This window comes from Bos grunniens, chromosome 18 (genome assembly GCF_055505025.1).
Source record: "Bos grunniens cultivar Pamir isolate PY7600 chromosome 18, Bosgru_T2T1.0, whole genome shotgun sequence".
Classification (NCBI taxonomy): domain Eukaryota; kingdom Metazoa; phylum Chordata; class Mammalia; order Artiodactyla; family Bovidae; genus Bos; species Bos grunniens.
Genome location: NC_141182.1, coordinates 44407665 through 44415437, shown reverse-complemented (window position 1 = coordinate 44415437; position 7773 = coordinate 44407665). Strand labels below are relative to the sequence as shown.

General features: G+C 47.9%; 1 long non-coding RNA gene across 2 annotated transcripts; it reads left to right on the top strand.

The window, feature by feature from the left end:
* Positions 1-1359: 1359 nt before the first annotated feature.
* Positions 1360-7357, top strand: LOC147353601 (uncharacterized). Of its 2 annotated transcripts, none has more exons than XR_015145752.1 (3): positions 1360-1882; positions 3915-4514; positions 5933-7357. It is a non-coding gene; the product is annotated as an uncharacterized LOC147353601 (long non-coding RNA). The 2 variants fall into 2 exon arrangements; XR_015145753.1 differs by having other exon boundaries at positions 1365-1882; positions 3915-4012.
* Positions 7358-7773: the final 416 nt, after the last annotated feature.

Here is a 7773-nt window from a genome sequence, read left to right as displayed (position 1 = left end):
CTGCCTCAGACATCAGTTTCTTTATATACAGGTGTCTAAATGTGCTTTTGCTTGGAATCCAAGGCCAGACCAAGTAGACGGCAAGTTTTGGAGTAGAGGGAACAACTCCAGAGGTGGCCAACTTGGGGAAGGAGGAGCAGCGTTTCTGTGTGGATTCTTTCATTCACTAAGACCCTGACGCAGAAGCCACCCAAAGAGCCTAGACTGTGAGTCGAAGTCATACGCTTAGGCTAGTCCTCCTGTGCTGTGTCTCCTGTCCCAGTCAGGAGTAAACATCTGTGTGCGAGAGGTCCTGTTTCCTAATTTGTGGCAACGGGTTCCTCCGAATAATTATATTCAAAATAAGTTCTGTGACGGGAGCAGAATTTGAAGGCAGTATTGAAATGAGTGCCCTGGCTTTGTTCCCTGCTGGCTTCCTGCCAGTGAGGTGGGGCTGCGAGACCAGTTTCTGAAACCACGGCCCACAACACACAGCCAGGTGTTGACACAGATTTCATGTGTTCTCGCTCTTTTTTAAAAAAAATTGAGATATAATTGATTTACAACGTTGTGTTCATTTCAGGTGTACAGGAGTGATTCAGTTATATGTGTATATATTTATGTATTCTTCATTTAAAAATTAACAAATAATTATTTATTTTGGCTGTACTGGGTATTCACTGCTGCACACGAGCTTTCTCGAGTTGCGATGCACGGGCTTCTCATTTCGGTGGGTTTTTGGTGCGGAGCACAGGCTCTAGGGCTTGAGGGCTCTACAGCACGGGCTCAGTATTGTGGCCACAAACTTAGTTGCCCTGTACTATATGGGACCTTTCCCACCCAGGGATCGAACTGGTGTCCCCTGCTTTGCAAGGTAGGTTCTTCACCACTGGACCACCAGGGAAGCCCTATATAGTCTTTTTTTAGATTCTTTTCCATTACAAGAGATTGAGTATAGTTTCCTGTGCTATAGTTATCTACTTTATATATATAAATGTATAAATTTTAACCCCAAACTCCTAATTTATCCCTCCCCACTTTGACCTTTGATAACCACGTTTGTTTTTTATGTCTGTGAGTCTGTTTCTGTTCTGTAAGTAAGTTCACCTGTATCACGTTTTTAGATTCCGTATATATCTCATGTGTTCTTCTGCCACATCATAGAGCCCTGACCCGGGCCCATCCTGCAGGCAGCATCTCCCCCGAGCAATTGGATAAATTACCTCATGTCACCCCTGCTCCACTTTTGAGACCTTGTTCCTGGGGAAAGGAGTAGAAGAAGGTGATGGGAAGTCAAACCTCTCGTGCCCGGTCCCTCTGCCCACTCTGTCCTACACGGTACAGGCCATAGAGGCTTCCTTGCAAGCCTGCTTTCCCATGACACTCCTCTCCTCCTTGCTCAGGACACAGCAGGGTGCAGACTAGCTCAGGGGGACCCTGAAAGGTGGGTCTGGGTCAGTCCTGAGGCCACAACCCTTCCCTGCCACATCCACAGGGCTGGAGCTTTGGGCCTGAGACTCAGGACCTAAAGTTTCCTTTTAGAGTCGGTCCTGGGGATGCACATGTGGATTAAATTAGAGCAATATGTTTTTCTAACAGCATCTTGGCTGAAAAGCCAAGCAGATAAATGGAAACAAACACAGCTTTATGTGAATGAAAAGGGGCTGACGAGGCAGCCACTTCTGCCTGAAGCGCCATAGCCAGCAGGGTTGCCCTCCTGGGGTCTCCCCCTCCTCCCGCTTCCCCCTCCAGCCCTGACCCTGGAAGCATTCACCAGAGGGCTCCTCAAGGCCCCTCACCCAGCCTCTGCCCTGGCTGAACTGGCTTCCTGCCCATCTCCAAACCCGATTTGTGCTGCCCACTCTTGACCACAGTCATCACCTATGCTGTGCTCTCTGTGCAGGTATGTGTGTGTGTGTGTGTTCAGTCGCTTCAGTCTTGTCCGCCTCTGTGTGACCCCACAGACTGCAGCCCGCCAGGCTCCTCTGTCCATGGAATTCTCCAGGCAAGAATACTGGAGTGGGTTACCATGCCTTCCTCCAGGGGATCTTCCCAGCCCAGGGATCGAACCCGTGCCTCCTGCATTGCAGGTGGGTTCTTTACCTACTAAGCCAGCTGGGAAGCCCTCTCTGTGTAGAATTTTCCCTCAAGTCCACGTGGCACTAGTGTGAAGAGTACACAACCCAGAGTCACCTCAGGCAGGTAATTTACCTGTTTCATTTCAGTTTCCTCATTGTCTCCCCTGCAGTGTTCAGAGAGGACTGAGGGAAATATTCACACGAAGCCCTTAACAGTAGTAGTTAAGTAGTTAAGCTGTGGGCCACAGCTACTGATGATTAGCTGTGATGTGTTGATCATCATCATCATTATGATTACTATTACTACCACCTCTCCAAACTCCACCTGGCCTCGGGGCACCACTCTGTCTCCGCCCCACTGATCACCTCCATTGAAGGGGTCATCTCCTCCTTGTGGAGTTCCTTCTGCACCTCTGACAGATGGTTTCATGCTGGGCTGAAGGCAGGGGACCTGCAGGGCAGGAGCTTTGTCAGAGTAGCAGCAGACGCAAAGATGGTGGCTATTTGGGTAACATTTGTTGGTAGATTGGTTTGTGACTACAGCTTTTGCTGTTGGGTTGAATGAAAAGGAAAGAGTGGGCCAAGCTCTCCCAAGAAGGCAGCCCGTATGCATCACTCGTGGGCCCACTTACAGGTCTTTCTTACGGAGCTGGTCCTGAGGCTCCTGGGGAACCAGGTGGTAACTTCCTAGCCATTGAATGCTAGTCGGAAACTGATTGGGCTTCCCTGGTGGCTCAGTGGTGAAGAACCTGCTGCCAATGCAGGAGACATGGGTTTGATCCCTGGGTCAGGAAGATCCCCTAGAGAAGGAAATGGCAACCCTCTCCAGTATTCTTGCCTGGGAAATCTCATGGATGGTGGAGCCTGATGAGCTGCAGTCCATGGGGTTGCAAAGAGTCGTACACGGCTAAGCACACACATGTATGTAGGAGCTGATTAGTCCCTGGGTGACTCAAGAGTCCAGGAGCAGTGTTTTGTATTATCTGAAGCCACTCTATTTGTAAACACTTTCAAGGCCTTTCACTAAAGGAACCCCTTCCTGGTGTGATAGAGCATTAGTGGACTCCCTCCTTCTCCACTCTCCCCTGTGCCCACAGGCTGCTTCCCCACCAGAAATCCTTCCTCATCAGACAGCCCCACTCAGCTGACATTCCCCTGTAGTGGTGGTGGTTTAGTCCCTAAGTCGTGTCCGACTCTTGTAATCCCATGATCTGTAGCCTACCAGGCTCCTCTGTCCATGGGATTCTCCAGGCAAGAATACTGGAGTGGGTTCCTTCTCTAGGGGATCTTCCTGACTCAGGCATCAAACCGGGGTCTCCTGCATTGCAGGCTGATTCTTTACCCACTGAGGCCCCAGGGAAGCCCGAATACCCCCTGCTGCTGCTGCTGCTAAGTCACTTCAGTCATGTCCGACTCTGTGCGACCCCATAGACGGCAGCCCACCAGGCTTCCCCGTCCCTGGGATTCTCCAGGCAAGAACACTGGAGTGGGTTGCCATTTCCTTCTCCAATGCATGAAAGTGAAAAGTGAAAGTAAAGTCCCTCAGTCGTGTCCGACTCTAGCGACCCCATGGACCGCAGCCCACCAGGCTCCTCCGTCCATGGGATTTTCCAGGCAAAAGTACTGGAGTGGGGTGCCGTTGCCTTCTCCATACCCCCTAGTAGACCGTAATCTTCAATAGGGAAGGGAAGGGGTTGTTTTCCAACTTGTACACCTGCCTCCAATGGCGAGGCACTTGTAGAAGTTGCAGGCCAGGCAACTGCTCTGAATCTCGAGTGTCTGAAATTACTACCTAGGAATGCTCAACCCTCCTCTCCTTGTGACCTTCTCAGCTCTGTATCTGCACTTCTCTCCCAGACATACCACGTTCTCCTGGAAGGCAGGGACTGCATCCAGCTCCTCCTTGTCATCCTCCCAATGCTGAGAACATGATGGGTGTTACATAAATAGATGCTGTAAGTGAATGAGTGGAAGGAGACAGAGAGTGTGAGATAACAGAAAATATGTTTTGGTCTTTGACTTTGGTTCCTGTCATGAGATTCCTGAAGCCCTGGTAATTTTCTGGGTGGTAGGAGTGTCTTTGGTTCTAATGAAGTGACTCTGGGCGGGGCAGGGGGTGGGAGGCGGTGCTCCTGGATGACAACTGGCCACCAGAGAGACCAAGCCGTGATTAGAAGCTTGAAATTTTCAGCCCCGCCCCTGATTCTCTTGAAAAGGAAGAAAATGAAGTTAATGATAGATCATGTCTGTCTGATGAAGCCACCACAAAAATCCCAGAAGTACAGGGTTCAGAGAACTTCCAGGTTGGTGAACACAGCCACATACCAGGAGGGTGAAGCACCCTAACTCTATGGACACAGAAGCTCCTGGACTTGGGACTCTCCTGGATCTTGCCCTGTGTGTCTCTATATCTGGCTGCTCATCATATTTATCATATCCTTTTATAACCTGGTAAATGTAAGTAACCACTTTCCTGAGTTTTGTGAGCTGCTCTAGCAAATTAATTGAGCCCAAAGAGAGGGTTGGGGATTATTGGAGCTGAAGCTCCAATACTCTGGCCACCTGATTCAAAGAGCCGACTCACTGAAAAAGACCCCAGGGCTGGGAGAGATTGAAGGCAAAAAGAGAAGTGGGTGGCAGAGGATGAGGTAGTATCTAACATGAATGGACTCAATGGACATGAATTTGAGCAAACTCTGGGAAATAGTGAAGCCTGGAGTACTGCAGTCCATGGGGTCACAAATTTGGACATGAATTAGCAACTGAACAACGATAACAACAAAGAGAGGGTTGTGGGAGCTTCTGATTTATAGCTGATCCATCAGAAGCACAGGTGGCAACCCAGACTTGTAACTGGCATCTGAAAGCAGGGTGGGGAGCAGGGCAGCTTTGTGAGACTGAGCCCTTAACCATGGGATCTGACAATATCTTCAGGTTGATTGTGGCAGAACTGAGTTAAATGGTAGGACATCCAGCTGATGTTGCAGACTTGCTTGCTGTAGGAACCGCCCCAGCCCCCCACCACCCCCACCACACACACACATCTGGTGACCAGAAGCATGAGAAGTGTTCCATGTGAAAGTAAAGACAAAGATGCAGGAGGATGAAGGAGCAAGTTTTCTTCTTAATAGAGAGAGATTGCTAAGACAATGACAATGAAGGTACTGTTAGGATATTGTCACAAGAAGCTGGCTGTGAGTGGGCTTGTGTGAAGCTCCTCTGGGCAGTAACCTTTACCAAGGGTGGCCCCATAGGGGATAAATGCCCTCTCTCTTTCCAATCTTGAGCCGGAGAATCCCTGGGGGCTGAACCCCCACTAAAAGCCAGAGGCAAAGGAACCCACTAATGCGGACCACCTGGGCCAGCCCTGAGGGTGGAGGGCCAGGTAAAGAGGGATGTGGAAGGGCAAAAGGAGCAGGCTTGGCTCTCTGGGGAAGGGGAAGTGGGTCTCATTTCTCAGCAGTGTTCTCTGATGGGTACAGAAAAGGGCCTTCATCTGCTTTGCCCATTCTGTTGCTTGGCGAACAGATTCTGTTGCTTTTTATATTCCCCACAGAAGACAGACAGAGACTCAGGTAGGGTCCTGCTCAGAGACAAACCACAGTCATCCCCATGCCCCATCTTCCTACACCCCAGCCTCAGAAGGGGGATCAGAAGTCACATGTTTAAAATCACAACGAGGATCCATCCACAAACTCGTTTGGGATTATCGAGGTCAGAGTGCATGGGAAGGAAAAAAAGCAGATTTCTCTTTGAGTTAAAAGTTTTCAACATACAAGCTACTCTTCTATGCATGTCATTTTTGGAGACAAAGGGCAGTTGGAAAATTAGTAAGTAGCTTTTTATTTTTTCTTTTCCTTCTTATTTGATGCTAGTGTCTTAAGAATCTGAATTTATATTAAAAATGTGAAAGTGCCAAACCTCAAAGCAAGTCCGTGGAGCCTAAATAAGTGGAATGGGAGTGGAGAAGAAACACGGAGGCGAGGTTGTGATGTGGCGTGGCGCAGGAGGCCCTGTGGGCCTGCTCATCTGGAATTCTGCAGCGCGGTTGTGTGGGATCACAACGCTTTCCGGCACTTGTTCATATCTTATTGCCACGGGTGAGACGGGAAGCCAACAGCAGCATCCCACACATTCAAAAGACCTGCGTTGCTGGTGGACGGCTTGGACCGGGTCTCTGTTGAGAAGTCCCAGTCAGGGGGAAGGGCTTATCGCCCAGCAGGTCCCCCTTTTATCTCCATAAAGTGGGGACCCCCTGTCTCAGGGTCCTGCTAAGCACCTCCCTTTCTGGGGCAGTTTTTGTAGCTTGCTTTTCCACCATCTCTCTCTATATATATATATAAATGTATATTGTGGTGATGTGTCCAGATCTAGGTTGTTCATTTTAATTCCTGAATATATTTCATCATATGACTGTACTACATTTTTTCATTGGAATATAATTGCTTTATAAAGTGTTAGTTTCTGCTGTACAATAACGTGAATCAGCCGTGTGTATACATGTACTACATTTTATTTATCCATTGCTCAATTAATGAAAGTTTAGGATGGTCCCAGTTTGGTGCTAATAGACAATGCTGCAGGTAACACATTTTAGAATTTCCTTGTGCACCCAGGCTTGGGCACTCTGGGGAATGTAGCTAAAAGCAGAACTTGCAGGTGATGGGTTAGTGCATCTTCGACTTGCTGAGTTCTTGCCCAATTCACCTCCAAATTCTGCCGTGAAGGTACAGTCCCACGGGGAACACAAAACCGGTCCCATTTCCAACATCCTTGCCAACAGCTGATGTCATCAGAAGATTGTTACATTTTGCCATTCTTATTTATGTTGACCTATTTAATAGTAAGCTTGAATATCTTGTCACATATTTATGGACTTCTTTTTTTCTCACCTATGATTTACCTGATGATATCCTGACATTTCTATTAGATTATTCATATTTTTCTTATTTATAACAGTTTGCGAAATACTCTGGATATGATTTTTGTTGTTGTTGTTATAGGGGTTGTAAATATTTCCTCCAAGCTTGTGGACTGTGGGTTTTCTTTTGACTGGACTGTGGCTTTTTTTGTTTATTTTGGTTTGGTTTTTAACATTGCTAGTGGTGTCTTTTTGATGTGCAGAACTTTAAAATTTTAATGTGGTAAAAGTCTCTCTTTTGTGGTTGGTAATTTTTCTATTTTATTCAAAAAATCCTTCTGTAACCTCAGTGACATAAAAATATTTTCCTATATTTTTCTTAATTCAAATGGATTGAGGCATAATTTACACACAATAAAACGCACCCATTTGAAGTATAGTGCCTGCCGCATTTTGACAAATGTATACGACCATGTTGGAGAAGGCAATGGCACCCCACTCCAGTACTCTTGCCTGGAAAATCCCATGGACAGAGGAGCCTGGAAGGCTGCAGTCCATGGGGTCGCTAAGAGTCGGACACGACTGAGTGACTTCATTTTCACTTTTCACTTTCATGCATTGGAGAAGGAAATGGCAACCCACTCCAGTGTTCTTGCCTGGAGAATCCCAGGGATGGGGGAGCCTGGTGGGCTGCCGTCTATGGGGTCGCACAGAGTCGGACATGACTGAAGTGACTTAGCAGCAGCAGCAGCAGCAGCATACAACCATGTAACCCTGCCCCCCAAAGAAAATATAGAATGTTACCTCATACATGCCCAGACAGACTGCCTTCCTACTCTCCAACCCTAGGCAATG